At 40.3% G+C, this 18,951-nt stretch overlaps 1 protein-coding gene across 1 annotated transcript in view; it reads left to right on the plus strand.

The window, feature by feature from the left end:
* The first annotated feature begins 278 nt into the window (after window positions 1-278).
* npffr2a (neuropeptide FF receptor 2a) overlaps window positions 279-18,951 on the plus strand; it is a 42,720-nt gene continuing 24,047 nt past the window's right edge. Inside the window, exon 1 of the mRNA XM_088336582.1 lies at window positions 279-412. The gene's annotated coding sequence lies outside the window, so the exon portion shown is untranslated. The remainder of the gene's footprint in view (window positions 413-18,951) is intronic.

Raw genomic sequence — 18,951 nt, forward strand, 5'->3', positions numbered from 1 at the left:
GAGCCCAGTGGACATATCTGAAACCGCCAGTCATTTTTCTCTTGTGCTTCCACATCATCAATTCTCACCTATTTCTATTTCGGTCAGGCCGGATTCCCTTCATACGCGCAGCTTCCACACTCGCACCAGCTGTGACCTGTATTCTGACAGATCTCCGTGCCACCCCCGCCCTCCTTCCCACGTTGCCCACCCTTCTTCCCGCTCCTCCCCCCACGCCAGTCCACGTCACGCCATCAAAAAGGCTCCACGCGCCGCCGATGCGCTCCACACTCGCGCTCGGAGTGGCGAGCGGCGAGCGGAGCGCATCTCCGGCGTCCGTGACGCCCCTGAACGCAGCACTCGGACTTTCCGTTCTCTTTCTTTCTTCAATGTAGAGATGTGAGGAGGAAGAAAGCCTCCGCGCCACACAAAGGTGACATGAATTTCTGTCTTTTTTCCACTTTTTAAGGGCTTTGATTTATATTCGATGCTTTCTGCCATCTTTCATATCCCCCGCATCCATTTATCAAGTGTCCGGAGCTTGAATTCCTTCTGTGGATGGTGAAAAACGGCAACAATACAATGCATTGCATTTTTGAAAATTTCCGAGTCTTTTAAGTCAATTTTCAATACTTTTTCTTAATTTATTGTCTCTTCTTTCTTTATTTATTTTTGTATTAAACATATTTTAATCATTGGTATTCCATTTTAAGTTTTTTTCATAATGCATTTAAATTGTGTATTTATGGAACGCATACGATAATACATTAGATTTATATACATTAAATTGATTTAGATATCTATTTTTTTCAATTATTGTACAGTATGCATATGCATTGGTTCAATTTCACTACAGTTAAGGACTGGAAAGGCAATTCCTATTTGCATATAATGCTATTTGCCAGCGTTTAAATCCCCAGATTTTATGTATTTGGAACTTTGATTCCTTCTCTGGATGGTGAAAACTGCAACACTACAATGCAAACCTGTATCTTTAAAATAAAAGGAATATATGATTATTCTTATGATGTGTTTCATTTAGTTTTTTTAAATGATTCCACTCGTTTTGTAAATGTTATTCTTGTTTTTTTGGGGATCATTTTTTTCAATTATTATTATTTTCCTTTTTTATTCAAGGAGGTAAAGGATTATTTTGGTGATGGCTACTCAATTACTGTAAAAAATATGTAAAATTATTAATAGCGTTCTTAAATAAGTCAAAAAAAAAAATACTAACATTTTTAGTATTCTTATAAATTGTACTTTTTTCCGTTTTTACTTATACAATAATTTATATATTTTTTTATTTTGTATTTTTTTTCTCTTCCATGTTTTCTTTTCTATTTTTTTATTCTATTTTTTATCTTTTATTCTTGGTTTTTTTTTCTTTTCATTTTTCATTTTTTATGTTTTACTTTTATTTTTCATTTGTTTTATTTTTATACTTTTGAATTTTTGTATTTTTGTATTTTTGTTTTTGTTTTTATTTTTGTATTTTTGTATTTATGTATTTATGTATTTTGGTATTTTGGTATTTTGGTGTTTTGGTATTCTGGTATTTTTTATTGTTATATTTATTTTTATTTTTATTTTTTTATTTTTTTCATTTTATTTTTGTATCTTTGTATTTTTGTATTTTGGTATTTTGGTATTGTGGTATTTTTATTTATTATTTTTTTTATTCTTTATTTGTTTTATTTTTGTATTTTTAATTTTGTATTTTTGACCTTTTCTTGTATTTTTTCTTTGTTATTATTTTTTTTATTTTTATTTTAAAATTTTTATTTTATTTTTTCATTTTTTGGTTTTGTTTTTGTATTTTTGTATTTCTTATATTCTTGTATTTTGTATTTCATTTTATCTTTTTATTTATTTATTTTTATTTAAGTATTTCATTTCACATTACGTTTTTAAAATATTCTGTTGAAGAAAAATATGAACTCGTGCTTTTTAGGGTACCACTGTTTTGTTTTTCTTGGAATAAAATACAAAAACGCATCCGTGAAAGTCAGCCAGTTTGGTTGCGTGCACCATTCCATCATCTTCATTTGTGCACACAGAGGTTTCATTGTGCCCGGTGGGTCCGTCGTCGAGCAAACCCCGAACCCCCCCTTTACCCCCTTTTCCCATTTTTTTGTCTTTTGTCTTTTGCAAAGTGTCCGGAATTCAGCAAGACACCGCTAAACATGACATGCAATGCAATTATCTATGGCCGCAGTCTTGCAGAACAATCGGAAGCCGTCAGAAGGTGGCGAAAGGCGACCTCCTGTTAAACTTGCTACGGGAGTGGGTTCCTAAACGGGTGGGGCGGGACCCAAAAGTGGTTCCCGGACCCGGTCTCGGTAGAAAACAGGTCTATGCCTTTGTTTTTTTCTCATTTTTCCCAGTTGTTTTGTCTTTGTCTCTCTCTCTCTCTCCCTCTCTCTCTCTATTTTGTTTCTTTCTCGCTGTCTCACTATTTTGTACAATTTTTTTCTTAATTGTTTTTGTCTTTGTGTCTTTTTTCTTGTTGTCTCTCGATGTCTTTCACTATCTTTATCTCTCTCCCTCTCTCTCCCTCTCTCTCCCTCTCTCTCTGTCTCTCTGTCTCTTCCTCCCCTTTCTCTCACTCTCTATCTCTCTCTCTTTTTCTCTTTTTTTGTTCCTCTTTGTCTCTTTTTCTCTCGTGTCTTCATCTTCTTTTGCTCTCTCTTCCTTTTTTCCTTTTCTCTCTTTTTCTCTCATTTTTCTCTCTTTTCTCTCTCTTTTCTCTCTCTCTTTCTCTCTCCTTCTCCTCTTCTCTCTTTTCTATCCTTTTCCCTTTCTCTCTTTTTATTTCTCTCTGAATTTTTCTTTCTCTCTCTTTCTTTCCCCCTCTCTCGCTATTATATATTGAACGCGGAAGTGGGACTTCCGTGGCGAGCGATGGCGGTGTCGGGAACGGAAAAAACGGGTCAGTAGCCGGGATAGAAGAGCAAAAACGTGATCGGGATCGGAAACAGGTCGAAAGCCAGGAGAGGAGAGTAGACGTGGTCGAGATAAAAAACGGATCGTTATACGGGACGGGAGAACAGACGTGGTCGAGATCAAAACAGGTCGTAATTCTGGATGGGATAACAGACGTGGTCGAGATCAAAAACAGATCGTAGCGGGAGACAAACAGGATCAGAAAACAGGACAGGCGAAAAAGTGCTTGCCGAGTAAAAACAGAGAATCGCAGACAGACCGACCAAAGGGGACTGGCAGGACAGAGTTTAAATACTGACAGGGAGCCAATCTCTCAACAAGCTGCAGCTGGCGCCACACTCTCTCTTGCTCTCTCTCTCCCTCTCTTCTGCTGGATTGTACAGTAAATCAGATGTGTCGAACTCATTTTAGCCTCATAGTGGAAAAAACACTAACAGGAGCTAGTAGATTAAAGAGAAATGATGAAAGAAGGAGGTGGAGAAAAAGAAAGGGATAGAGAGAAAGAGTGGGGGAGAGAAACAAGAGAGGGAGGGATTGAAAAAGAAAGGGGGAAAAGGGAGGAGAATGAGAAAGTGAAAACAGAAATAAGAAAGCGAGCAAGAAATAAAGGAAGAGAGTGTAAGAGAGTTCTAGCCAGAAAAATAAAGGAAGAAGAAGGGAGAAAGAGAGAAATGAAAAGGTAGAAAAAAGAGTGAAAGAAAAGAAAGAAAGAAAGAAAGAAAGAAAAGAAAAACAGAGGGATTGAAAATGGGAAAGAAAATTAAAAGAATGACCAAAATAAATTAAGAAAGAAAGAGAGAAATAAAGAGAAAGAGTAACCGAGATAGGGAGAGAGAGAGAGAGAGAGAGAGAGAGAGAGAGAAACAGATCAAAAAGAGAGAGAGTGTAAAAACGAGAAGGGGGAGAGAGAGAAGGAGAGAACAAACGTGAGAGGTGGAAAAAGAAAGAAAGAAAGAGAGAGAGAGATAGTAAAATCCAGCTACAGTTGCTTAGTTGAGTGAGTGGTGCTAGGGTTTGGCGACGTCAAGTGGACATATTTAAAACTGCAGCTCAATTTTTCTCTCGGCTTCTCAGTGTTGTTTTGCGGGACGGATGTAAATCCTATGCGGACCTCATCCGGCCCACGAGCCGCAGGTTTGATGGAGCCAAGATGAGGCAAAAGGCGCCAATGCATCAAACTTTTAAAATAGGGTCTTAAACTTTACATGGGGGCCAAACTAGGGTCTTGGTGAAGTCGGTCCCAATCAAGTTTTCCAGAAAAAAAGATCACATAATAAATAATGAATAATTCTGTAATCAGTGAGGGATCCACTTAAAGGGACAGTGTGTATTTTTCTCTTCCCCCTGGTGGTGAAAATAAAATGTCATTCTGAGCCCCTGCTTTGGACAAAAATCCTTTTCTAGATGTTGTTTTTTTTTTTTTGCTTCTTTTTTAATTATTATTTTTTCCTTCTTCTGTTGTTTCTTTTGTAGGGCATTCATCCTTCTTGCTTCTTTTGTCCTTTATTCTCTTTCTATTCATTCTTCCATGTTCTCTTTTCTTTTTTTCTTCTCCTTTTTTTCTGTCTTCCCTTTTTTTCTTCTTTGTTTTTTCCTTTTCATTGTTTTCTTCGCTCATTCTTTCTTTTCTTTCTTTCTTCCTTTTATATTCTTTTCTTACATCTTTTCTCCCCTATTCTTTCCTCGTGAAAAATTGGGCAAAAAAATGAGAAAAACATATGCTTTAAGGCCTCTTTGAGTCCCCGTAGTTTGCAGTTTCCGGTATTTTTTTCTAGTGGTCAAATAATGCAGGTCGGCACCTTGCATGGCTGCATGGCCGCTATTGGTGTGTGAGTGTGTGTGTGAATGGGTAAGTGTGAAGCACATTGTAAAGCACTTTGGGAAGTCTTCAGTGACTTGAAAAGCGTTATAAAAATGCAGACCATTTGCCATTTAGCATCTTGATTATCCTCAAAACATTTGGAGGCCAACTCCCTATTGGTGTGTGGGTGTGGGTGTGAATGGGTAAGTTTGAAGCACATTGTAAAGCACTTTGGGAAGTCTTCAGTGATTTGAAAAGCGCTATAGAAATGCAGACCATTTGCCATTTAGCATCTTGATTATCCTCAAAACGTTTGGAGGCCGACTCCCTATTGGTGTGTGGGTGTGTGTGTGAATGAGTAAGTGTGAAGCACATTGTAAAGCACTTTGGGAAGTCTTCAGTGACTTGAAAAGCGTCATAGAAATGCAGACCATTTGCCATTTAGCATCTTGATTATCCTCAAAACATTTGGAGGCTGACTCCCTATTGGTGTGTGGGTGTGTGTGTGAATGAGTAAGTGTGAAGTACATTGCAAAGCACTTTGGGAAGTCTTCAGTGACTTGAAAAGCGTTATAGAAATGCAGACCTTTTGCCATTTAGCATCTTGATTATCCTCAAAACGTTTGGAAGCCGACTCCCTATTGGTGTGTGAGTGTGAGTGTGAATGGGTAAGTGTGAAGCACATTGTAAGGCGCTTTGGGAAGTCTTCAGTGACCCGAAAAGCGTTATAGAAATGCAGACCATTTGCCATTTAGCATCTTGATTATCCTCAAAACGTTTGGAGGCCGACTCCCTATTGGTGTGTGAGTGTGAGTGTGAATGGGTAAGTGTGAAGCACATGGTAAAGCGCTTTGGGAGGTCTTTAGGGACTTGAAAAGCGCTATAGAAATTCAGACCATTTGCCATTTAGCATCTTGATTATCCTCAAAATGTTTGGAGGCGGACTCCCTATTGGTGTGTGAGTGTGAGTGTGAATGGGTAAGTGTGAAGCACATTGTAAGGCGCTTTGGGAAGTCTTCAGTGACTTGAAAAGCGTTATAGAAATGCAGACCATTTGCCATTTAGCATCTTGATTATCCTCAAAACGTTTGGAGGCCGACTCCCTATTGGTGTGTGGGTGTGTGTGTGAATGAGTAAGTGTGAAGCACATTGTAAAGCACTTTGGGAAGTCTTCAGTGACTTGAAAAGCGTCATAGAAATGCAGACCATTTGCCATTTAGCATCTTGATTATCCTCAAAACGTTTGGAGGCCGACTCCCTATTGGTGTGTGAGAGTGTGTGTGAATGGGTAAGTGTGAAGCACATTGTAAAGCACTTTGGGAAGTCTTCAGTGACTTGAAAAGCGTTATAGAAATGCAGACCGTTTGCCATTTAGCATCTTGATTATCCTCAAAATGTTTGGAGGCCGACTCCCTATTGGTGTGTGGGTGTGGGTGTGAATGGGTAAGTGCGAAGCACATTGTAAAGCACTTTGGGAAGTCTTCAGTGACTTGAAAAGCGTTATAGAAATGCAGACCGTTTGCCATTTAGCATCTTGATTATCCTCAAAATGTTTGGAGGCCGACTCCCTATTGGTGTGTGGGTGTGGGTGTGAATGGGTAAGTGCGAAGCACATTGTAAAGCACTTTAGGAAGTCTTCAGTGACTTGAAAAGCGTTATAGAAATGCAGACCGTTTACCATTTAGCATCTTGATTATCCTCAAAACGTTTGGAGGCCGACTACCTATCGGTGTGTGTGTGTGTGTGTGTGAATGGGTAAGTGTGAAGCACATTGTAAAGCATTTTGGGAGGTCTCCATTGAGTTGAAAAGCGCTTTATAAATGCAGACCGTTTACCATTTACCACACTGTCCCTTTAACTTTCGCACGAAGGCCTCAAATCCTCATCCCGAGGGCCGCGATCGGCCCCCGGACCGTGATTTTTAGACCCCCGCTTTAGAAAACGTGAGCAGAGGGGAGGAAGAGAAGATGCTTTCGTGGCGGCTGGGAATAAACACGCTCTGGGGATTAGGCGCTTACGCAATAGAGACAAGAGGACGGGAGCGTATAGAGTCAGGCTGGGATTGATGGGACTCCCCTTTAGCTACGGCAGTGCCGGATCCCATTGAGATAAAAGGCTGGAGAAACCGGAACGCTGCCCGTCAGGAGCCAACCCCTGTTTAGAAGGGTCTTGTTTTTTTTTTTTCATACGGGTTGAGCGTTTAACCCAAACAGGCGGGGGCCCGCGGGCCGGATCAGGCGCGCCAAGGGGTTGAAGCCGGCCCGCCAGACCACGCTCAGAGAAGCGCAAGAGGAAAACGAGCTGCAGTTTGAGATATGATGTTGGTGTTGCCAAAGCCAGGCGGTTCTCACAAACGCTGTGCTTGTATTTCTTACCTCTTTGTCTTTATTTTTCTCTCCTTTCTTTCAGTTTTTTTGACCCTGTCTCTTTTTCTTGTTGTCTTTTTGTGTCTTTTTTTCTCTCTCTTGTGCTCTCTCTCTGTTTCTCTATTTTTTCTCTATGTCCCTCTATTTTGTCTCTCTCTCTCTGTCTCTCTATTTCTTACCTCTTTCTATGTCTTTGTCTTTCACTCCTTTTTCTCCGTTTTTTTTGTCTTCGTCTCTTTTTTCTTGTTGTCACTTTGTCTCTCTCTCTCTTTCTCTCTCTATCTCTCTCTCTCTCTCTCTCTCTCTCTCTCTCTCTCCCCCTCTCTCTGTCTCTGTATTTCTTACCTCTTTTCTATGTCTTTGTCATTCTCTCCTTTTTCTCAGTTTTTTTGTGTTTGTCTCATTTTTCTTGTTCTCTCTCTCTCTCTCTCTCTCTCTCTCTCTCTCTCTCTCTCACTCTCTCTCTCTTGCTCTCTTTACTCTCTGGCTCTCTTTTTTGTCTCTCTCTCTCTCTTGGTCTCAGTCTATTTCTTACCTCTTTCCATGTCTTTGTCATTCTCTCCTTTTTCTCATTTTTTATGTTTTGTGTCTTTTTTTCTTGCTGTCTTTTTTTGTCTGTCTCTCTATTTTCTCTCTTTCTCTTTGTCTCTCTATTTCTTACCTCTTTCTATGTCTTTGTCTTGCTCTCCTTTTTCTCAGTTTTTTGTCCTCATCTCTTTTTTCTTGTTGTCACTTTCTTTCTCTCTCTCTCTCTCTCTCTCTCTCTCTCTCGCTCCTTCCCTTGTCTCTCTATTTCTTACCTCTTTTCTATGTCTTTGTCATTCTCTCCTTTTTCTCATTTTTTATGTTTTGTGTCTTTTTTTCTTGCTGTCTTTTTTGTCTGTCCCCCCCCCCCCCCTCTCTCTCTCTCTCTCTCTCTCTCTCTATTTCTTACCTCTTTCTATGTCTTTGTCTTGCTCTCATTTTTCTCAGTTTTTTGTCCTCATCTCTTTTTTCTTGTTATCGCTTTGTGTATTTCCCCCTCTCTCTTTCTCTCTGTCCCTCTATTTTGTCTCTCTCTCACTGTTTCTCTATTTCTTATCTTTTTCTATGCCTTTGTTTTTTTTCTCATTTTTCTCAGTTGTTTTGTCTTTGTCTCTCTCTTTCTCTCTCTCTCTCCCTCTCTCTCTCTATTTTGTTTCTTTCTCGCTGTCTCACTATTTTGTACCATTTTCCGTGTCTTTCTCTCCTATTTCTTAATTGTTTTTGTCTTTGTGTCTTTTTTCTTGTTGTCTCTCGATGTCTTTCACTCTCTTTCTCTCTCTCCCTCTCTCTCTCTCTCTCTCTTTGTCTCTCTCTCTGTCCCTCTCTCTGTCGCTCTCTCTCTGTCTCTCTGTCTCTTCCTCCCCTTTCTCTCACTCTCTCTCTCTCTCTTTTTCTCTTTCTTTGTTCCTCTTTGTCTCTTTTTCTCTCATGTCTTCATCTTCTTTTGCTCTCTCTTCTTTTTTTCCTGTTCTCTCTCTTTTCTCTCTCTTTTCTCTCTCTTTTCTCTCTCTTTTCTCTCTCCTTTCTCTCTATTTTCTCTATCTTTTCTCTCTATTTTCTCTCTCTTTTTCTCTCCCCTTCTCTCCTTCTCCTCTTCTATCTTTTCTATCTGTCTCTCTTTCTATTTCTTTCTGAATTTTTCTTTCTCTCTCTTTCTTTCCCCCTCTCTCACTATTATATATTGAACGCGGAAGTGGGACTTCCGTGGCGAGCGATGGCGGTGTCGGGAACGGAAAAAACGGGTCAGTAGCCGGGATAGAAGAGCAAAAACGTGATCGGGATCGGAAACAAGTCGAAAGCCAGGAGAGGAGAGTAGACGTGGTCGAGATCAAAACAGGTCGTAATTCAGGACGGGTGAACAGACGTGGTCGAGATCAAAAACAGATCGTAGGGGGAGACAAACAGGAACAAAAAACAGGACAGGCGAAAAAGGGCTTGCCGTGTAAAAACAAAGATTCGCAGACAGACCGACCAAAGGGGACTGACAGGACAGAGTTTAAATACTGACAGGGAGCCAATCTCTCAACAAGCTGCAGCTGGCGCCACACGGGCGGGGCCAGTTGGGCGCCATGGCAACCGTGACGCAAACTGGGTCTCTTTTCGCTAATCCGTAACAAGAAGTAGCTCTCAGCTACAATGCTAAAATATTTTGCGAGTGAAAAAAAATATATCTAGTAGCCCAGTCAAACCCATTCCAGGACCCCATTTAGCCCACATGCCTTATGTTCTTCACAACCATTGAAGCCCTCTAATTTCCCGGATTATGTTTCTATGCAAACTTGAGCATCATCATTAAAATCATAGTTTGCGCTCCAGTGAAGAATCATCATTATCTCTGCAGGGTGTGTGTGTGTCTCTTTAATTATGCTACACCGGAGCTGTTTAGAAACTAGACACGAAAATAAAGAAACGGTATTTTTCGATTTTATGACTCGACGGGATTTCGGTTCATGTCGCCCGGTGTGTTCGGAGCGGGGGGCCAAACTCCGATGACTAAACGTAAAAGAGACTCGGACAGTTTTGCTTCGCTGGTGAGATTTCACCGAGCACGTGACATGCCCTAGATTTATGACAACACGCAAATAACTTTATGGTCAAATTCTTATCTTTTCCCTACGTGTATGAAGTAAGAGACACGATAGATAGCAAATAACAAAAAAAAAGGCTTTTAAAAAAGGATGCATGTAAAAATAAACATAAATAAGGTTTAGAACAGGGGTGTCAAACTCGTTTTAGCTCGGGGGCCACACGATAGAACAAACATTCTGTCGGGGGCCGGACTAGTATATTAGAGAGAAAGAAAAAGAGAGAAAGAAATAAGACAAAGCGGAGAGAAAAAGAGAGTGGGTGGGACAATGAAAGAGAAAAAGAGAGAGAGAGAAAAATGGAGGAAAAGAGAGAGAGAGAAAAGGGGAGGAAAAGAGAGAGAGAGGAAAAGGGAGAGCGAGAGAGAGAGGAAAAGGGATAGCGAGAGAGCCAGGAATAGAGAGGAAAAGGGAGGAAGAGAGAGAGGGAGAGAAACACATACAAGTACAGTGTGATTGTTCGAGGAACCTGGCTTTGGCAACATCAAGTGGACATATTTCGACCTGCAGCTCGTTTTTCTCTTGCGCTTCTCTGAGCGTTGTCTCGCGGGCCAGATTCAACCCCTTAGTGGGCCTGATCTGGCCCCCGGGCCGCATGTTTGACACCCCTGGTTTAGAATAAAAAGTGTGCCAAGTACGGTGCCTTGCAAAAGTCATGCCCCCCTCCAATGTTCCCTGTAATTTTCCACGGGTCACAGCGTTCACACCAACTCGGTGAGCAACGCTTGAAACAACAGTGAGCAACCGTAATCCCAAGTGTGAAAGTGTGCCCATTTTTTTTGATATGTCTTTCTAGTATTTTTGTGCATACGCTTGACTGTTGCTCTGCAACCTATTGTCCACCTTTGCTGCTTCACTGGAGAACAGCTTGTTTATTCTTCCGGCCTCTCCCTCCTCAGTGTACTTTTTGAACCAGGAGGCCAGAGCCGTTCGTCGTTGTTTGGCAGTTTCGAGTGTCTCCGGTCTAGAGATTGAGTTGTACTTACAACTTTATACGCCATGTTCCCTTTCTTCAAACCAGCTAGCCGTCCATCTTCCCTCTGTTCTGCATTTATCTTGACCTCTATCTGTCCCTTCTATGGTGGGTACTGTTTGTTGTATCTCAAGTCCATCTTGTACCCACAAATCTCGATTAGCACTGAAGCTGTACTATGTATCAGCTTGTTGGTCTCAGTGAGGGTTCTAGTAGGAATTGTTCACATCCACTAGTAGATCTTCTGAAGGTATTTAGCAACTCAGCGTCGGTATTTGTTAGGGTCTCCTGTCAAAACCAGAACAGGAGGAGGGCCTAGATGCGTAACATTTACTCACAAGTTTATTGAGATATAGAGGAGAAACTCGCTGGACGAGGGAAGGAAGCCGCTCACGGGATTGGAGCGTGTTCGGTATGCGGAAGTGGATCTCCCGGAGCGGGAGATCGTAGCGTGGTCAAACGGGAAAAACGAGTCGATAGCCGGAGCGGGGGATCAGAGCGTGGCCGGTGGTCATAAAACGAGTCGTAGCTGTAGACAAACGGGGAATCAGAAACAGACGAGTGGGATACGAATGAAAAAACAGGACCGACAGGAGCCAGAGTCAAAGTGCTTGCCTTGCGTAAGCAGAGGTCCGCTGACGGACTGACAAAGGGCGAGTGGGAGCACTGAGCTTAAATAGGAGGGGGAACCAATCAGGAAACCAGAGGCCGCGGGCACCATACGAGCGGGCACAGGTGAGTGCATTGAGTAATCATGACAGCTCCAGGTTTCTAGTTGGGGCACGATTTGCTTTCTTAAGTCAGCAGCTTTTGTGTTGAGGCTGTCAGTAGTTATTGTATGTATTGTTGGAATCAAAAATCAAAATGTACCGTTTACCAAATTGTTCAAATTAGTTATCTGACTCCATTAACCAAACACAACCTACATTCACCCAACGATTTATGCGCGCTCATTTCTTGAGGGAAAAGTGAACAGGAAAGCTGACATTTTCACATGGGGGCAGATTTAATTTCCCTAACAATTTAAGTGTACTCCATCGAAAACGCCCGAACTAGTGACGTTGGCGTCTGTGTAAAGCCTTCTACTGAAGTCCTTTAGCTTTTTTCTATTGGCCATCTTCTCCCCGCACAATGTTGGGCCGGCTCCTCCCATGGGCGTGCCAAGGAAGCCCCCCTGGGCTTCACCATCTCGTAGACGAGCGTCCCGATGTCTGGGGTGCTCAAAACAACACCAAGCGTTTCTAAAAAACAACGCCTGCCGTCCTCCGTCAGAGTCCTGTTGTCAACAGAACTAGACAAAATATTCTGCATTTGGAACAGCCTGACCTGTCATTGAACTAAAGCCTACTCATTGAAAATCTTCATTGCATTATGAGTCAATCGTATAAAATCCTTTAAAGTCAAATGTATAAAATCCTTTATAGTCAAATGTATAAAATCCTTCAGTATGCATATAAATATATATATAAAACACACTTCTACTCTATAGCATATGAATAACCTATAGCAATATCGTGTAGACCCTTCTATCTACCGAGAGAGCTAGCTATGGTCATTGTGCTTGCTTTTTACGTTCCACCGGCTGCTAACATTAGCATAGCGCTAAATCTCCTGCCCGCTGCTATCAATAAACAGCAGCTTGCACACCCCAACGGAACTTTTATCGTCGCCGGCGACTTTAATCGGGCATGTTTACGGACTGTACTTCCCAAATCCATTCAATACGTGGACTGAGCAATTAGGGAAAAAAACACTGGACCGTGTGTACAGTAAGATCAAACATCTAGTTGGATCCGCCCAACTCTGTCTGTCCCTCACCCCCTCATACACCCACCTCCGGAGGAAAACAAAGCCTATACAACAAGGACGGTACAAACATCTTCTTTGTTCCTTTATCCCTTTGTTTTCCTTATATCCTCTCTGTAAAATATGGACCTGGAGTGCCACGTCCAATTTCGTTGTCACAATATATCCCATGTTGTAACAAAGACAATAAAGTTCTATTCTATTCTATTCTATTCTATTCTATTCTATATTTTATGTTGATAATGAGTATTATTTGCCCTCATGTAGGTTTTAGATGATGGGATGGTGTCATAATAGTCTTTAGTTTGCAATAGTCTTTGATCTGTGAAGCCCTTTGAGACTCTTTGTGATTAAGTGCTATACAAATAAACATGACTTGACTTGACATACACGAAGAGATACAGTATATACACGTTGTAAGATGGCTACTGCTTTGCGGCGCAGATGGGCAATCGAGTTCCAGCAACTGTAATTACAGTGGGGGTGTAGTGGCACACCCCCTAGGGTGGGTCAAGGGGGGTATCGAGTGGGTGGCAAAATTTTGCCGCGGGGCCTTTCGGGGCCCTATATTTATGGCGCTGGCTGTCAAGCAGCCGCCGAACTCAAAGTGTATCATACGCGAGCGGAAGATGAAAAAGAAAAGCCTAACAGACTTCAGTTTCAGGACGTAAGCACACACTGTCAGGAAAAGGGAGTGACGATAGTATGTTTTTCAAGATGAAGACAATCTCGGTGACAAGGTCGGAAAGAGGGAGAAACACTTGGGAGAAGCGTTCAACAGTTAGCGAGATTGAGAGCCAGTGTTGCAGCTGCAGATTGTGAAGTCAAGAGTTTATGAAAGCGTTCATCTCGGATGACTGCTTTCACTTTTAAGCGACATGTTTTTTGTTTTATGGAAAAAACGTACAATAGCGTACTTGCACGATATACCTCACCAAACCTTATTAATATTCATAAGGAAGCTGGCAGGGAGGTTCTTCAGCAGCTGTTAGCCTCCTAACTTAGCCAACGCTAGCACTCGGCAATTGCCTGTCGTTTGCTTTCTTTTGTATTTTTCTGGGGGTTTTTTTCAAATTCAATTTTTAATCCTTATTTTTTTCGTTTAAGCGATCCTAGTCTATATAACGCGTTTATTAAAACAATGAAGCGCGATCGTATTCTCCTAAATGCGTTTGTTAATGCAAATGCAAAAGTCACCAACACCGTAACCCAAACCTTAATCCTAACCCTAACCCTAACCCTAACCCTAACCCTAACCTAACTGGATAAAAAAACTAAACACTCTCTTTCCTAATGGACTAAACGAACGCAGGTAAGACACACAAAAAAACGCTATATTTTCCTGTATGGCGAGTGCTAAAAAATTGGTTTCCCAAGGACCCCCATAAAAAATTTTTTTGGGGGACCTTGAGAAAGTAATATTGTTTCAAAAACCTAACCCTAACCCTAACCGTAAGAAACGCTCCAATTTCCTGAATGGCCAGTGCTAATAAAACTTGGTTTCCCAAGAACCCCAAAAATCTTTTTGGAGGTAAAGTAAGATTGCCTCAAAAACCTAACCCTAACCGTAAACCCTAACCGTAAACCCTACCCCTAACCCCAACCCTAACCCTAACCCTCACCCTCACCCTGACCCAAACCCTGACCCTGACCCTAACCCTAAGCTTCAAGATTGCTTCAAAAACCTAAGCTTAATCCTAAACCCTAACCCGAACCCTAACCCTAAACCATTACCCTAACCCTCACCCTAAACCCTAAACCTAACCCTAACTCTAGCCCTAACCCTAACCCTCACCCTAACCCCTAACCCTTTTTTTGGTTTAATTTCAAATTTTTTATAATTTTTTTTCTAGGATCTAATAAAAAAATCAAAACGATTAAAACATATGATTTACCCGATTCATGATTTTCTTTTGCTTGGTTTAAGTAAGTAATGGATTAAATAAAATCAAATTAATTCGACTGAAGGAACCACTCATTTTTTCCAAATCATTGTCTTTGATCAATCTTTATTTTCATGATTTGTTTGCGCTTTTTACGGTTTCATTTTAGTTTTGTAATTGTTTTTAATTTAATTCTTTTAACTGGAATTTTAATGCATATTAACATACACGATTAATTGTTTATTTAATTTATTCATTAAGTAATGGATTAAATCAACGTAAAATGGATTAAGTGATGAATTGCTGATTAAGCAAAACTGTTTTTTGATTGCGTTTTAAGGTTCACATTTTAAATTCCCGATATTGTTTCACACTTTTAATGTACCGTATTTTCCGCACTATAAGGCGCACCGGGTTATAGGGCGCACCCCGAAAAAATAGTTTTTGGTCCTATTTTTGACATACATAAGACGCACCGGATTATAAGGCGCTACAATGGGAACGTGGACAAAACAGTCAGATAGTTCAGTCCAACTTATTACCCCCTTAACATTCCCAAAGCTTGCAAAGACGCAAATACGTGTCGAGAACACGTATGGATGCGGTGTCCGTACGATGTCACTTAAATGCGTCATTTCAAATATCATTCGGAAGGTTGAAGTCTTGGGATTCAAGAAATGATAACCATTCCTTAGTATCTATTTTCTTTTTCGCTCGCAACTTTACTGTGCATATGACAACAAACACTTGGAATTGAGTTTAATTTAAAAATAGACACTGCATTCCATCCATTATCTGCACCGCTTATCACAGAAACATCGAGTTCAGTCTGAAACAAGATCCTGGGAAAATATAAAACCCGGAATAGCTCACCGAAGTCGTTGTGTTCAATAAGAATGTGCAGCCATGGTCCTCTTATATCCGTGAGTTTAGTAAATCCAGGAGAATAAAATATTTACAAATACAGAAAAGTAAAAAATGCTTTCTCTATGCCGTCAGCCACGTGCTATACGCATTCATCTTTTTCGGCCAATTGCAGGCTTTGTTTCACTGTTTAAGCCAATGGCAGCCTGTAAATGATAAAAAGGATCCGCCCCTTGACCTCCGAATAACTTTAGCCAATAGTGATCGATTCAACTGATGATTGACACATCTTTTTCGGCCAATTGCAGGCTTTGTTTGCCGTTTAAGCCAATGGCAGCCTGTAAATGATAAAAAGGATCCGCCTCTTGACCTCCGAATAACTTTAGCCAATAGTGATCGATTCAAATGATGATTGACACATTGGTTAGCCAATGAAACGCCGGTAAATAAATCCCAGCATCCACCGCGTACTACTTGGCGTTCGGGGGAAAATCGAGTCGGCGGCTGCAAGTTAGTTGGAAAACTTTGCAACTTTAAAATTGATCCATAAATAAGGCGCACTGTATTATAAGGCGCATGGTCAGCTTTTGAAAAAAATAAAGGCTTTTAGAGCGGAAAATACGGTAATACGATGTATCTGTACGCTCCTGTCCAACAACTCCTTTGAACTAGCAAACTTTAAAAACTTTTGATATTGAACGTCTTCTGGTGCATAACACACTCAATTTAAAAGGGCACCACCGAAGTAATAAAACACAGAATCAATTAAGACGAAATAATTGGCAAATCTAGTTTTGCCTGGCGGATATATTTTGTGCAAGATGAACTACTGTAAATACTCAGAAAGATGGTATTTATTAATAAAACCATTCTTAGGTTTTAAATATTAAAACGTACCGTTTACCAAATTGTTCGAATGAGTTATCCGACTCCATTAACCAAACACAACCTAGCAATGCGCGAAAAGATGGACAAGAAAAGCTGAGATTTTCAAACGGGGGCAGATTTAATTTCTTAAATAATTTAACTAAGTGAACTCCATCGAATTAGCCGAATTAGTGTCGCTGGAGTCTCTGTCAAGCCTTCTCTCTCGATTCTCCTTCTCGATCTTCTGAAGTTCTTCTCTCGACCCACGTCTCTCCGCCAGCTGGTGTGCCGGCTCCTCCCATGGGCGTGTCAGGAAAGCCCCATCATCTCCATCGTCACGATGTCTGTCCTTGTGCGTCTGGCCTTCTCCGTCAGAGTCCTGGCGCATGGTCAGCTTTTGAAAAAAATAAAGGCTTTTAGGTGCGCCTTATAGTGCGGAAAATACGGTAATTATTTTAAATTTAGACTTTTTGGAGCTAATTTCTGTAACAAATAGTTCAAACACATTAAAACTTATTTAATTAAATTAATCGATTTAGTATTATATTAAATACAATTGAATTCATGAAGTAATTATTATCATTTTTTCCCTCTGTTTTTTTTGGGGGGTTTTTGTATTTCCCAATTACCTTTATGTACTTTAGACTTGTAATTATTTTTCTACGGCATGTTCTTTAATAAAGAGAAGGAAAACAAATTAAAACGTTAAATTAATTAGTTTGTGAATCAAATGGATTACATCAATTTAAATCAATTAAGTAATGAATTAATTGCTGACGAAGCAAAACGTCTTTATTTTTTCAATTTAATTTAATTTTTCATAGTTTGTTTTTAGTTTTTTAGCATAGGAATTGATAAAATAGCTCGCAGTTTGTGATGTTTTATTAGCTGTTGTGCGATAAGGGTAGCCAAGTTAGCGTAGCGCATGGGCTCTTCTATGAATAAATCAGGTGGAATGCAAAGTTGGAGGAACATTAAGGCACAAGATTCGTCACTTATTCAATAGGTCGGATTAGTCAATGGCTGCAAACCGGATGATTAATTCATCTGTCGGACGGAAAATGGCCAAAACGCATTCGCCGCTTACATTTTTCCTGCTAAATCAATATTGAGAACCGGTTTAAGCTTTGGAGAACCAACAATTGGGAAATACATAATCAGATTGAGACCTATTCAAGGTAAGACCTTCAGCCTGAGCCGGAATCAAAATTCAAGGAGCAGGGTTGGAGGAGTCGGCCAAAATCAGCACTCTTCCTCCCAAGTCCTCACAAATGAAATAGGAAAATTCAGGTTTTCTTCAGGGACAGCACGGCGGCGCAGTGGTTAGCGCGTGTGCGGCACAGTTCTAAGGTCTTGGGAACCTCCTGTGTGGGTTCAAATCCAGCAACCGGACTTACTGTGCGGAGTTTGTATGTTCTCCCCGTGCTTGCGTGGGTTTCCTCCGGGCACTCCGGTTTCCTCCCACAGTCCAAAGACATGCATTTCATAATTGGCCGTTCCAAATTGTCCCTAGGTGTGAATGAGCGAGTGAGTTGTCTGTCCCTGTGTGCCCTGCGATTGGCCGGCAACCAGTTCAGGGTGTCCCCTGCCCACTGCCCAATGATTGCTGGGATGGGCTCCAGCACCCTACTGAGGATAAGCGGTGCAGTTAATGAGATGAGATGAGAGGTTTTCTTCAGGCTTGGTATCTCAAATCGAGTTCATCGGTTGGGCTGGGTCGGGTTTTAATAGCAATGGGCATGGGTTGGGTCCAGGGTTTGGTAGGGTTACTTTAACTGGATTACTTTCAATTACTTTTGGATGACGCCAATACCAAATACGCTAATAAAAGACAAAAGAAACTAAATATGAATAAAATGACTAAATTTTGTGCAGGCTTGGGGGGTAACGGAATACACGGAACGGCAAAAATGATGTTGGCGAGCTGTTTGGATTTATTTTCATTTGGTTTCTGTCGCATTTTATGTTCGTTTTGCCGGAGATCCAAGAGATCAAAGCCAGGAGAGAAAGCTTACCACGTGTTGTGAGTCATCATTTTATCCATATTTAGTTTATTTTGTCTTTTATTAGCATATTTGCATTTGCATATGCATATTCTATCTATCTATCTATCTATCTATCTATCTATCTATCTATCTATCTATCTATCTATCTATCTATCTATCTATCTATCTATCTATCTATCTATCTATCTATCTATCTATCTATCTCTGTCTCTTTCTCTCTCTATCTATCTATCTATCTATCTATCTATCTATCTATCTATCTATCTATCTATCTATCTATCTATCTATCTATCTATCTATCTATCTATCTATCTATCTATCTATCTATCTATCTATCTATCTATCTATCTATCTATCTATCTATCTATCTATCTATCTATCTATCTATCTATCCATCTCTCTCTCTCTCTCTCGTTATCTATCTATCTATCTATCTATCTATCTATCTATCTATCTATCTATCTATCTATCTATCTATCTATCTATCTATCTATCTATCTATCTATCTATCTATCTATCTATCTATCTATCCATCTCTCTCTCTCTCTCTCGTTATCTATCTATCTATCTATCTATCTATCTATCTATCTATCTATCTATCTATCTATCTATCTATCTATCTATCTATCTATCTATCTATCTATCTATCTATCTATCTATCTATCTATCTATCTATCTATCTATCCATCTCTCTCTCTCTCTCTCGTTATCTATCTATCTATCTATCTATCTATCTATCTATCTATCTATCTATCTATCTATCTATCTATCTATCTATCTATCTATCTATCTATCTATCTATCTATCTATCTATCTCTGTCTCTTTCTCTCTCTATCTATCTATCTATCTA

The sequence above is a fragment of the Urocampus carinirostris genome, chromosome 5 (assembly GCF_059441175.1).
Source record: "Urocampus carinirostris isolate Australia breed hairy pipefish chromosome 5, RoL_Ucar_1.0, whole genome shotgun sequence".
In the NCBI taxonomy this organism is placed as follows: domain Eukaryota; kingdom Metazoa; phylum Chordata; class Actinopteri; order Syngnathiformes; family Syngnathidae; genus Urocampus; species Urocampus carinirostris.